Raw genomic sequence first — 14,366 nt, 5'->3', positions numbered from 1 at the left:
AACACATAAGACTACAAAGGATACTTTGTAGTTTTCCAAAAGGAACAATTGGGGAACTTTGAATGTGGGCTATTTATTAGTTGAAATTATAAACGTATAATTATCTGTCTTAGATGATCTTCTAGAAGAACGCGCTGATTCTTATGAGATGTTGGCTTAACTGCTTACTTGCCAGTGGATTACATCAGGCACATAGACACACATGCGCAAAGAAGATCTGTAAAATATGAGATGTTCATGATCAAATGAAGGGGGTATGGGAGTTCATTGTACCTTTTTTTTTTTTTTTTTTTTTTTTGGTAGGATTGAACATTTTCAAAGGAAATGCTTGGAGAAAATGAGGTTGGAGATAAAGACCAGTCCTTTGGGTTGTGTGAGGAGAGCAGGTGTGTCTCAAGCAGGTGGGGAACCTGAGGGTGGGTGGGATGATGTGCAGAGTACCCCTCCCCCTCCCGCCACCCCTCCTTCCGTCTACTTGATCACAAGCTGGGGGGTGGTTTGTGAAAGGCTCCAGGGGCTCCTGGTGCTTACAGTCTTTGGAGACCCCTGTTTTGTAAGTGCACCTGCTCCTCAGCCTTCTGGAGCTCAGGACTCCGTGCCCGGGGCTCTAAGTCGGCTACTTCCCACCTACTTGCTTTCTTCCTTCTGATGTGGGCCTTGCTGTCTCCTTGTGCTCGTTCTCTTCATGTTTGCTGGCTTATTTTATTTTTTAATTTTTCAAAAACCTTTACATTTTGAGCAGTTTTAAGTTCACCGCAAAATTACAGTCCTATGTGCCCCCTGCCGCAGCACATGCGTACCTCCCCCCATCAGTGACCCCAGCCAGGTCTGCTTGTTACAGCCGATGAACCTGCATCAGAGCACCACTGCCTGACGCCCAGAGCTTATACCATGGTTCACTCTTGATGTTGTGCTTTTTAAAGTCCTCTTACTGTCATTTCAATGGGATTCAGGAAGGCAGAGAAAGCACTCATGGGTGTAAAACTTCCCTTGTTTCCCAGAAGTCACTTCCTTTTTTTTTTTTTTTTTTAAATTAAAAATTATTTTTCTCTCTCCCCTGGCTCTGTTGTAGTCTTATTTGTACGGGAAAGCCTTGCCTGCACAGAGCATTTGGAGGCTCAGGGAGGGGGTGAACACATATGTGGGCTCAGCCTGGCTCCTAGGAATGGGGCTCCATAGGCTTCCTGCACCTGCCGAGTGAGCCAGCGCGCCTCCCACCTGCGGACCTCCCTTGGTCCCCCATCACCTGCTCTTTCCCTCCTGTGCCCCAAGTGCGGCTTCCTCCCCCCTGCATGAGCCTGCATGGTGCCTCCTTTGCCCCACTTGAATGGATTCGACGCTTGTGAGTTACATTTCTGTTTGGAAACTAATTGGCATGGTCAAGGGGTGAAACAGAGCAGAGCCGGAGCTGCTGCTGTGGGGCCCCGCTCCCTCTTTGACTGGGGAAACTCCAGCTTTTGCTGGCTGCAAAGGCTTGCCTCTTTTGAAGTGGGCTTTCTGCTCTGTGAAATATTTAATGAGGGTGTGTTACAGACGGGGCTTGAGAAGGCCTCAGAACCTCTTGGCCTCCCTTCTAAAGTGTGCTGCCCCTGGTTCTGTAACCAAGAGCTCAGATTCGCCGGAAGCACTGGCTGGTGCTTCGGAGCCCCTGAGGCGCTGTGTTCTCTCCTCTTGGTCAGGCTGGCGCTGACCTTTCCAGAGCCTGCTGCCTGGTGCTGCACTGCCCTGCCTGTGGGCGGCCGCATCTTCTCTGCAGAAGCTTCTGCGGGTTTGTGATCTCCAGAACGAAACCTTCCTTCCCGCCATCTGCTCTGGATTTACCCGGCTTTGCACTAGAGCACCTCACAGGGTAGGACAGCGAGGCTCCCTGTGATGAGAACTTTCCATTTACACTTTTACCCAATTCCGTTTAATTGCTTCTTTTCCACCTTGATTTGGACATCCATAGAGCCGCAGCCCCTGTCATTTCTTCCTACAAGCTCCTTTCTGTTTCTTCACTACTTCCTCTTCAAGGGAATATGTTCACCATCTCCCCACGCTTCAGTTTCGAGTGAGGCCCCGGTCCTTGTCCTGACTCAGCCTGTAGAACTTGGTAAGGAGCCCTCTCTCTCAACCAGAAATGCAGACTTGTCCCTTCCGAGCTTAGAATCCTTCACCGGTTCTAAACTCACGCTCAGTGTTCAAGAAACCTTGGTTCCCCGGAGAGAACCTATGTTGTGCCCCGCCCGCCTCTCCCGGCTGATAGCCCGAGACTCCCACCCTCGGAGGGCACATTGGAAAGTACGAGGCTCTGTTCTTGCCCAGTATCTCCTGCTCTTCCACCCCTCTGTTCAATCTCACTCACTGGGTGACTGCTAGGCACTGAGTAGTCTTCTAGATCAGAGCTGTCCGGCCCAAATACGAGAGCCACACACAGCATGTAACGTCAAATGTTCCGAGAGCTACACTACAACAGGGAAAAAGAAAATTCAGGTGGGATTACATTTTTTTTTAGTACAGTGGACCCACAGGGTCGCCCTAGTGTCAGGGGGACAACCTAGTGACGGCACGAGATTGTAATTTACAGTGGGCTCACCACAAGTGTGGCGGCCGCCTGTCTCCATGCGCTGGATTACACCACCCCTGGCTGAACGCCTCAGGCTGTGCCTTTCACTCCTGAGACTTACTCATTCTGGAACTGTGGTCCTGTGTCTCCCACTCCTCCTCACCCATCACGCCAGTCCTCCTACCCCCGTCCCCTCTGGGAACCATCAGTTTCTTCTTCGTAGTTACAGGTCTGATCCTGCCTTTTTTTTTTTGGAAGATTTTATTTATTTATTTGACAGAGAGAGATCACAAGTAGGCAGAGAGGCAGAGAGAGAGAGGAGGAAGCAGGCTCCCCGCCAAGCAGAGAGCCTGATGCGGGGCTCGATCCCAGGACCCGAGATCATGACCTGAGCTGAAGGCAGAGAGGTTTTAACCCACTGAGCCACCCAGGCACCCCTGATCCTGCTTTTGGTTCACGCATTTTTGGATTCCATTTGTGAGTGAAATCGTATGGCTTTTGCCTTTCTCAGTCTGACTCCACTTAGCGTGATGCTCTCTAGGTCCCTCTGTATTTTCTCAAATGGCCCGATCTCATCCTTGGTAGTGGCCACATAATATTCCCGAGTGTGTGTGTGTGTGTGTGTGTGTGTGTGTGTGTGTGTGATATGTCTTCCTTATCTGTTTGTCTGTTCACAGATTCATAGGTTGCTTCCATGTCTCGGCTATTGTAAATGATGTTGCAATAAACATAGGAGGGCATGTATCTTTTTGAATTAATGTTTCCATTTTCTTTGGGTAAAAACCCAGTAGTAGAATTACTTGATCACATGGCATCTCTGTTTTTGAGGAAACTCCGTACTGTGCCAGCGCGGCCGCACCAGCTTACTTTCCCAACAGTGCAGGAGCGCTCCTCTGTCTCCACGACCTCCTCAGCACGTGCTCTTCCCCTCCCTTTCCTTCTCTTTCTTTTGCCGTTCTGTCAGGTGTAGAGTGATATCTCATTGTGAAAGTAAGTCTAATTTAACTTGATATATCTAAATTATCTCTACATATTATCAATACAGAACATTAGTGATACTTTGTAAACTTTTTATCTTATTAAGTCTTTGAAAATCCGGCATATATGTTACGCAGAGAGCATGTCTCCATTAGGACTGGGGATGTTTCCAGGGCTCAGTGTGGCTTGTGACTGCTGTATTATTCAGTGCCGCTCTAGGTGATGAGATCCAGCAGTTACCAGGGCGTTAGGATCCCTGCCTTCCTAGAGTTGACATTCTAGTTGGGGAAAGAAATGATTAAAAAAAAAAAAAAACACAACAAAGCAATATGGCCTTGCATCCCAGGTGGGTAGGCTTCCTGGGTCGCTGTGCCCGCATTCACTCAGCGGCAGGCCTCCAGTATGCCGCCTTGTGTCTCGGTAGAGGTGAAGACCCTGCGATGAGGGACTGCCTCTCTCTGCCCCTGACTGACTGTCACAGGCAGAGTAACAACCCAGTGATGTCTGTGTCCCAATCACCGAGACCTCTGCCTATGTCACCTTAAGGGACAAAAGGGACTTGGCAGATGTAATTAAGTCTAAGGACTGTGAGGCGGGGGAGATTATTCTGGATTATGCAGGACAGCCCAATCTAATCACACAACTAGTTAAAAGTAGAACACTCGTGACTGCAGAGAACCAGAGGGATGGCCTTGTGAGAAGGACAGGGTATGTGTCGCTGGCTTTCCTGATGGAGGAAGACCGCCCTGAGCCAAGGCATGTGGTGGCCTCCAGAAGCTGGAGAAGGCAAGGAAACAGGCTTTCCCTGAGAGCTGCCAGTGAGGAATGCAGCCTGATTTTAGCCCACTGAGACTCATGTTGGACTTCTGACCTACAGAACTGGAAGATAATAAATGTGTGTTTTAAGCCACTAAATTTGTGATAATTTGTTATGGCAGCCATAGAAAACTAATACACTAGCTTTGGGATTAAGTGATGAATAATTCACCTCTCTGAGATTCAGAAATCAGTTATATCTACCTCCTGGGATTTTTCCGTGGATAAAAAATGAGAGCGCAGCTGTAAAGCACTTAGACCAGTGCCCAGCCCGTCGTGAATGCTTGCTTACCTTCAGCAGAAGCCACAGGATTGTTGCTATTCCTCCAAGTGGTCGGTCTGGAGAACACACGCCAGAAATGTTTGCTCAGTGGACACTGAGTGGACTGGCCTGCTGCCACCACCTTCCTTGACACGGACATCGACTTCTTAGAGGTCATCTGCTCCATTTTTTCCCAGAATGTGGGACCCAAGGGGACCAAGGGGATCTGAGTGGTGCCCAGCCAAACATGTTTTATGGGAGTTGTTATGCTGGAAAAATATTTTTATTTTTTAATTTATTTGACAGACAGCGATCACAAATAGGCAGAGAGGCAAGCAGAGAGAGAGGGGAGCAGGGTCCCTGCTGAGCAGAGAGCCCGATGCGGGGCTTGATCCCAGGACACTGGGATCACGACCTGAGCCGAAGGCAGAGGCTTTAGCCCACTGAGCCACCCAGGTGCCCCAAGAAAACCCACTTTTAAAAAAGGTTGCATGAACACTGGTGCCACTGGGTCAGGGGGGTAGTAGGTGAGCTGCCGAAGCCTGGGTAGAGTCGGAGATTGTAGACACGAGGAGACTGAGGCCGAGGGAAGGAGGGTGAGGTGGGTTGGGTGTAATTGTGAAGCAGATTCCACTCCCTGCCCCCTGCTCAGCACCCCTGCTCACACACTGTGCTGTTTGGAGTTGGGACCAGCCCTCTGGGCTCTTTAGAAGCCAATACTCCGATCTTCAGGCACGGAAAGGTTTTCGGTCGAATCTCATTCATGTTATAGGATTAAGGGACATCCTTGGCTTCGCCTGAGCCCGGCCTTACTTATCTGGTCTCTAACCAGGGACTAGGAAACATGTACATAGGACCTTTGTATCCGTCTGAGCCCTTTTTGGTTGTTTAAGACTGACATCTGACCAGAGCCAACAGAGGCAGATGGATGTTTGTTGGCTCATGGATGATAAAGTAGGATTGGACCAAGAAGGTCAAAGATGTTGCTAGGCTTTGGGTACTCCCTGTGTCAGGGGCTCTGCACTCTTTCTGTTCCTCTCTCATCTCTTTCCCCTGTGAATGGGTGCCCACAGCTCTTGGCTTTCGTGTCTCAGTCTCACTTTGTCTGCTTCCAGATAGCAGAGAGAGCTTGGTTCTGATGGCCTGTTCCAGTGTGTGTGTGTCGGGGGGAGAAATCCCAGAAAAGGACTCTGATTGGTTGGACTTGGGTTGAATGTTCAACTCTGGACCAATCACGTTGGCAGGCTTGGTTTGGATGTCTAGCCCAGGACCAGTCACCTGTTTGCAGTGGAGGTGGGGAGGGATGAGGCTAAGGAAGAACATGGCTGCTTTCTCTGAAGCCACAGGCTGCTGTGCACAAAGAAGGTGCTGGTCGGATGTGGTGGTCCCACCTAGGCAGAGGCAACCTCTGGATCAATTGTGGACCTGCCAAGTGTGCTTGCATAGCTCAAACTTCTGCTTCCACACATTCTACTTCTTTAATCTCAAGAATAGTTCTCATTTATCTCAGCCTCCGTTCCCTCATCTCTAAAAGTGGAAATTTTGATACTTATTTTGTAAGATATTATAAATATAGTGGGAAATAACGGGTGAAAATATCTAGTGCACAATAGGGTATCAAGACATTTTTGCTTCTTTCTTTCCCAAGTGGCCAATTTTTCTCCTGGATTTTTGCTTAAGAAGCAGATTTCTCTGCTCATGATTGAAATCCTTCTCTTATTATTTCCTCCTGTTGATTGGAAAGAAGCGAAACTAGTTCCCTGCTATAATTACTTCTAAGACTGGTTTTAAAACATACTGGGTTAATGATAATTGGAGAACACCTAGGACATCAAAAAATATGTAGGTCACGCTAATAGTGACTGCTGGAGTTCCTGAAATAAACATGATGGAAATTGTCTAGGGAAATGAACATGATGCAAAATGCTGAACAGAATGGGGAGGAGATGGTGAAGGGAGGAAGCTGCATCTTCTGGGGAACGTGCCTCAGGAGGTGACATCTGTGGTCCACAGTGGATGTCTATCTTCAGAAGGATCTCAGGTCTGCTGTCCTGCCGGACATCTTGGCGATGTCCTTCAACCTTAACAGACTTCTACAGACTGGCCTATAATGATAGGAGGAAAGGCCTTTTATAGTGGAAGAGACTCCTCAGTCCAGGAGATGAGGAGAGCCTAGGAAACCTCTGGGTCATACAGATACTACCTACTTGCTGGGGAGACCATCCTGTCCTGTCTTTAGAGTAGGCTTAGAAAAAGGCAAGAGATTGGGTTTGGGGTGCTAAGACAGAGAAGAGGTCATGAAAGAAGTAGGCAGGAAAGGAAGCCCTAAAGAGGAAACACATTCCTTCACCCCCTCCCAACCCTGTGTCCATCCATCGACCATCCATTCATCCGTCCTGTGCGTCTGCCTTGCTGTACACATAATTCACTTTTCCTGGTCTCTCGTGGGGATAGGGTTAATGAGTCAGTGCTGGAGAAAGGGAACTGAATTAGACAAGGCCTTGTCTACTTCACCCAGTTCACAATCCTCTAATTTGCACAACACACAGTGGAGAAAGGACCGTACTGACAGAAATAAGAAAACAAGGAAAAATACTTACAATACATGGCACATACTGAAAAACCTGATCCATCAACTCAATTACCTCTGCTTTCTTTCCCCCCCCTGAGCTTTGAATTCTACAAATAGTGCTTGATTTTTCTGGGGGAAACTTGCCAGATTTAGCTTGAATTGGGGAGTTCAGAACACTTATTCTCCCTGAAGTATTGCTTCCCTGCTACTTCCTTACCCTTCAGAAAATATCGCATGCTGACCTGCTAGAAAAGGCTGAGGCCCTGTCGGCCTGGTCCCGATGCAGCACTGATGAGGGATGACGTGAGTGAGTAGAAAGAACCCTTGCCTGGGACTTGGGAGCCTGGCCTTCTAGTCCTCACACGGTTCGTTTGAGCATGTCCCTGAGGCAGGCTGCACCATTCCCAGCTTTTTCCACCCCTCACCTTTCAAAGCCCTGAGATCCTTCCACTTGGTCTGTCTGCGGACCTTGGCCTTGCGCTGATACCTGTGAAGCATCGCTGTCCACACCCCTCCCTCCAGAAGGGAGAATTTTGCACGAGACAACAACTTTATGCCACTTCTTTTAAAAAAAAAAAAAAGTCCCTTTCTTGCCCACATAAAAGGCCACCAGTACCCAGGATACTTAGAGGACACCAAATCTAGCTGAGAAAAGAAGGAAAAGCCGCATGGCCCTTTAAAAATGTCTAAGTGTACCTGCAGTATGCCAGCCTCTGCATGAAGCCCCAGCCTCTGCTGCCAGATGAAGGCCCCGCCCACGAGGAGCGCAGTTCTTCCGGGAAGCTGAGCACCAGTCCTGCTGCTCTGAAGGATGCTTCGTGGCAACACATCCAGGTGCAGGAGATGAGCGGGGCGGGGCTCCCAGCTGGGGGGCTGTAGATCCAGGGTCTTGAATGAAGACGAGCAGTCACCATGAGCTGATTTCTTAAAGGCCTTGAACATCAAGCTAGGGGGCTCCAGTTTTACCTTAAATGCGAAGAGATTGTGAGGGGTTTTAAGAGGGGAATGAGATGGTGTCTTTGGTTGGGTTCCCCTGACAGCAGAACCTCAGATGAGGAGGACCTGGGTGCATGTGGTTTCTTCGGAACGGGACCCCCACCAGGAAAGGGTGTGGAAATGGGATACAGGGCAGGAAGGAACCATGTGGAAACCATGTGTGCGACTGAGCTGGTCACCACTATGGGCAAGGCGGAGCTCAGCCTTGCTGGGGTTCCTTTAAGGAGTCAGGTAGAGGGGCGCCTGGGTGGCTCCGTTGGTTGAGCGCCCGCCTCTTGGTTTTGGCTCAGCTTGTGATCTCAGCATCGTGAGATCGAGTCCCGCGCTGGGCTCTCTGCACTCAGTGGAGAGTCTGCTTGACGATTCTCTCCCTCTGCTCCTGCCCTCCCACTCTCTCTCTCTAAAAATAAATCTTAAAAAATAAAAAATAAAAAGAACCATGGAGAACATGCCGCAGAATTATCCTCCTGAAAATGGGAGCCGGGGGCTTTTATCCACTGACTCCCATTGTTTCTCAGCTGAGGGTTGCCCCAAGTGGGAGTGACTCCTTGCACATCGGACTGCTTGCACACAAAAGGCGTCTGACGGCACCTCCGGCCCCGCCCTCTCGCTGTCCAGCAGAGCACTCCCCACTGTGGACATGCAGAGCGCATTACCTTAGATGCCAGAGAATCATGCCCAACCTTCTTTCCTCCGCCTGACCTCTGCCTTTTGTGGTGCTCATTTTTAGAGTCAAATGAGTTTTAGTTTATAGTGGGTTCAACCAGCTATTGCACCTTCTGAGAAAGCTCAGAAGTAGAAAAACCATGCCCTGGAGATGGGCTGTTGAGTATGTGTATGAGACTGTCTATCAGAGCTACCCTTAACTCAGGTGGGCTTCGGGGAGGTGGGATATCTACAAGGCACATGGCTTGATCTGCTTTTTATTTTTATTTATTTTATGTTTATTATTTTTGTTTTTGAGAGATAGAGAGAGAGCGAGCACACAACTGGTGGGGGAGAGGGAGAGAGAATTTTTTTTTTTATTTCTTTTCAGCATAACAATATTCATTGTTTTTGCACCACACCCAGTGCTCCGTACAATCCGTGCCCTCCATAATACCCACCACCTTGTTCCCCCAACTCCCACTCCCCACCCCTTCAAGCCCCTCAGGTTGTTTCTCAGAGTCCATAGTCTCTCATGGTTCACCTCCCCTTCCAATTTCCCTCAACTCCCTTCTCCTCTCCAGGAAGAGAGAATCTTAAGCAGGCTCCACACTCAGTGCAGAGTCCCACGCGGGGCTCGATCTCGTGACCCTGAGATCATGACCTGAACTGAAATCAAGAGTGACATGCTTAACCGACTGAGCCCCCCAGGGGCCGCTGATCTGCTTTTTAGGATATCACTTTGGTCTCGGATTGGAGGGAGAAGCACTGGCAGTGCCAGGCGCATTTTTATGGGACGCATTCTCTAATAGTCACCTCAAATTCAGTCAAGGCTCCGTGGCTTGAGTTTTCTCAGGTTTGGTGCTTCTCTAAGAGAAACCCAGGGAACTAGCGAATATTGAGGGTGAGGAGGCAAAGTCATCCTGGTCTATATTAAAGGTTATTTGTCTCTGAACTCACTGGGTCTTGAAACTGTTGTCCTTGAAGGTGTTCACTGGCAAGATAAGTGGGTCAGATATCAAGGAGGCAGTTGAAGTTTTGACCATTCCCCTTTCTCAGAACATCTAGAAGGCAGGTACATATTTGTGGACCCAGAGCAACTCCTGGTTATAGAGTTAAACTTCTATCTTATTCCAGCAGTTGAATTCAGGCACTCACCTTATTGGCAAGAAATTAAAGATTAAATCAGAGTTTTCAAATATCCTGTGGGGTATATTGCTGTAAATGGAAGCATCCCTATCAGATGCCTTTGGTCCAGAGAAAGAAAGGTCACATTATTTTTTTTTTTTTCTCTTGTGGGGAAATGACATTTTGACCATACAGAGCTTTGTCTTTTGCTGTCCCAGCGTCTACCACGTAACGGGGGTAATTCTCCTCCGTTTAGGTTTCCTCCCTGCTGCTTGGATGAAAAAGCTCTTCATTGCTTTGTAAAGTATCTTTCCCTAGGTTTAAGAGCGGAGATCCCTTGCCACACCCTGTTCAAAAAAGTGCTGGGAGCTCTGGAGAGATACCAGGGTGTGGAGAGCAGTTATCAAATGTGATGCTTTTCACCGGAAGGGCTTGGGCCACAGTGATGGAGTTGGCCTTTGTTGGAAGTGGACAGAGTCTAGTCCTAGCTCCGGCTGCCAGGTTGTCAGGGTATCTGTAGTTGCAGATGTGTTCCCCAAGTTGTCACTTGTGCCTAACTCATGCCTGTCTGCACTTGGAACACGAACCCCAGCGCCTAGATCAGAGCCCTCATCCACACAGAAGTGCAGAGCAGATTGGCATGGAGGCCCAAGGACCACGCCTGACCTTCTTCCCTCAGCCTGCCTTCTCCCTTATTTTAATTTTTTTTAGACTCAAATGGGTTAGTCTTTTCCCCTTGGGCAGCTGGTTCCGTCCCCCTAGAACAACAATGCCGGCACATTCGTCTGGGTTCCTGGAACCCGACAATAAAGGAGGGCTTCCCTTGAAGGCTCTTTTCACAGGATTCTATCATTTGCATGCAGTAGGTGCTCAAATGACATTTGTTGAAAGAACAAATGAATGGGATAAAACAGGGTGCTAGGTACTAGAAAGGAAGGCACTAAAATATTAATGGTAGTTAGGACCAGCTACATAATGAATGAGGCCCAGCACAAAATGAAAATTCATGCTGCCTTATTAGAAAATTATTAAAAGAGATTCAAGACGGCAACAGCAGAGCATTAAATCAAGCACAGGACTCTTCTAAGTGCGAAGCCCGTTGTGAGTGCCTAGGGGTGAATGTCCGTTCAGCGGGTCTTGATGGTGATTATCTTTGAGGAGTGGGATTATGGAGTAATATAGGCCAGATGTAGAAAATTCTCCATAATAAATAGGAATACTTTTAATAATCAGGAAAGAGTTCTTCTCAAACAGGGCCTGTAGAGTAAGAGCAGCCGTGTATACTCTGGACCATGAGAGATGTGGATTCTAATCTGAATTCTCTTGCCATGTGGCCCTCAATGAGTCCTGTCTACTGTTTCTCAGTTTCAGCGCAATTCCTGGAATGGCAAAGAAAAGGTCGGAGGCCTCCTCCTGCCCGGTAGTTCTTAGATGCTGAGATGATCACGAAGCAAACGTTATCTTGAGAGTTTCTTGGGCACCAAGGTTAGAAAGCTGTGTGAGGACAAGACCTGCCAAAGTTTCTTCCAAATTGCCCTTGGAAACGTTCCCGGCCGAAGCTCTCAGGAGCAAAACCCTCTTCACGAAAATATTTCCTTGCCAGAAGCGGGCTGGTCTCCAGGGGGATAAATGCTTTGTGTGCTTCTAAGTCAGCAAAGCCGAAGAGGGAGCGCCAGGCAGCGGCTGCCTGTCATTCCAGCCCGACCGGTGGCCGGGGAGGGGCGATCCGGTGGGTGGGGAGGGGGAGGCCCCCTTTTTTCCATACAGCACTTGCACGAAGACTACAAATGTTTGAGCTGATTGTACTCACTTACACGCAGCAATGAGTCATCCTGCTATGAGAGGGACTAAAATATGCTGGGATGAAATTAACATCAGTTGAAACAGAAAATGGCTTTGAGCCCCCCCCCCCACCGCCCCCCCAGTGAGCTTTAGGAGGCAGACTGGAGAGCCTGGAGCCCACCGCTGCTATTCTTAGTGACGGAAATGCCTAGACCCACCCTCTTGCTTTTTCTTTTTTTCTTTTCTTTCTTTCTTTTTTTTTTAAAATTTTCTTGAAAAGCTTCTTTTCGACCTGTCCTATGGGGGCACCTTCTAATCACACTTTATTGGTTTAGGTTCCATCTTGACTTCTTAGATCTCTGGGGGAAAAAAATACAAGAAGAAAGAAACCAGCACAAACCTTTAGAATCTCAAAGAGAGGAAAAAATGAGAAATATTCACCACCCTCCCCCACCAAAAAGGAAAGAAAAAGTGGAGTTTGGGACTTATGGTGGATGAAGTGGCATTTACCTACTGAGGTTGACGTGTTTTGGGGGGTGATGCGGTTTTGAAGCATTAATCGGTGTTTCCTGCCTTTCGGGTTCTTGCCTATCATCCATTTCTCTCCCCGTGTTTGTACCTAAAAAAAACGCAGGTCCTGCAGGAAACAGAAGGAGCTCACACCTAGAATTCGTGGTGACCCTGAGCAGTGCTTTCTGTTCTAGAATCAGAAGAGGACTTCTTGGGCCTGGTAGGGCAGACCTGGTGGGGAGGGAGGGAGGCAGTGTGAGCAGAGATGCCGGTGGGTCTCTGAGAAAGTCTTGAAGCCTCCTGAGAGCTGAGCCTCTCACACCTGCTGGGTCTGGGCCTGGGGCACTGCTTGGGAGTCCCGCCCACAGGTCCCTGCCGCTTGCTAGAGTACCTCGGGTGAGTGGAGCCGGACCACAGTCAACCCAGATTCTCTGGGCCAGGACGCCAGCTTTTTTAGAAGTCAGAAAGACCCGCAGGTTCCAGCAAGCCCTAATGCTTATCCTAACTTGGACTTCCTCAGACAAGAAATGCGGCAGGTGCAGCGACCTCAGCAGGAGGGGGGCCACATTAAATCACTAAACAGATAAAGCTCCCAGGTCTGTGTTCAGCACATGGGACCCGGTCTTCTTCAGACCCTGCCTTGCTTGGGACTAAATCCACGTTACGAAATGATGAGGTCCAGAGCCAGATGCTTTTGGAGATGGAGATTTTTGGAGATTCTTCCCCCCCCACCAAAATAAGAAATATGTTCTGGAAATGTGAAAACCGCCCCTCTAGAAGAAGGGTGGTGCCCTGGTGAGTGGCGAGTGGCCCAGTCTGGTGTGGCATTTAGTGGATGAACCGTGCGGGTTTGAGCCTCTTCTGAGCTGACCCTTACAACTTCATGGCTTTGGCAAACAGCTCGCCTTCACCTCTTTGTGACTCAGTTTCCCCGTCATTCCTCACTCCTTCCTGATGGTGATGTTGTCTCTTACCTGACCGTGTTGTCCTGAAGGTGGTCAAGATGCATGAATTGTGTAGGAGGATAGCAGGTGCACAGGAAGTGTTCCAGAAGGGCTGGCTCTTACCGTTGTCCTAATCCCATTATCCGGCTGCCCCTCCTTGGTCTTGGTCTGGCTTGCTGATCTGATGAGACTGTCCAGGGGACAAGGGTCAGGTCTTCCGTCCAGCCTCGTAAGGAAGAGGGTTTTCTCTGAGCCCGAGTCAGCTCTGGGACCCACTGTGGACGCCCTGGGCTCTCCTTCCCCTTCTCCCCTCTGGGCCTTTGGCTTCTTCACCCTCTCCTCTGCCGCTGCCCCTCAAGCTTCCTCACATCTTGGTTTCCCCCTCTGTCCGTGATCTCCTGCTTCAGCCTCGTGGAGCTCCTTGAGGTGGGCTTCAGAAGCTGATCCTGAAATGAACCCTCAAGTGTGAGTGGTGATGTGGGAGGGCGGTGGTTCCAGGAACTTCGAGAAAGTGGGGGAAGGTGGAGGGGAGGGGCAAGCAAGGCAGCCAGAAAACAATGTGTCATCAAGCCAGTTACCACATGGGGTCACCGGAGCCCAGTCCCTTTGGGGAGCTTGGGTCTTCGGTGCCGAACACAAGCCTCCATGGCGGTCTACACGAGGCGCGAGAGAGCCGAGGTACTTAAATACCGAGCCTCCCTTGTTGTCTTTCCAGGCTGTCGTGGGGTGTCAGCTCTTCGTCACCCCCATCTTCCTCTCTGTGTTGGCCAAGCTGGATCCTGCAAGGGGAGCAGGAGCTTGCAGAACTCTTGCTGGGTGTTCAGCACCCAGAGGGCGCGGGAGGGGGCATCCCCGGCACGTGCTCTAAGCCCTCACTGCTAAGGGAGAGTCTCTCTTTCCCAGCTTCAGGGAGGAGGTGTGGGAGGGCAGAAATGGAGTGAGGAGTCCATGGAGAGTAAAGGACGGAGGCGAAGAGAAGCTGGAAGGAAGGAGGAGAGAAGGTCAGGGAGTAGAGTGAGAATGGGAACGAACGCATGAGTGTGGGAGAGCCATGGCGTCTCCGCTCCATCCTTGGTCCGAGCCGCTGTGGCCGGGATGGAGGGGCCATGTTTCACCTGGGGCTGATGGAGGGGAGCACTCACTGGCATGGCCTGCAGACTCATCCCTTTAGACATCTTACCTCTCTAA

The sequence above is a fragment of the Mustela erminea genome, chromosome 19 (genome assembly GCF_009829155.1).
Source record: "Mustela erminea isolate mMusErm1 chromosome 19, mMusErm1.Pri, whole genome shotgun sequence".
NCBI lineage: Eukaryota > Metazoa > Chordata > Mammalia > Carnivora > Mustelidae > Mustela > Mustela erminea.
The sequence above is the reverse complement of the archived record's forward strand: the minus strand, read 5'-3'. Positions refer to the sequence as shown.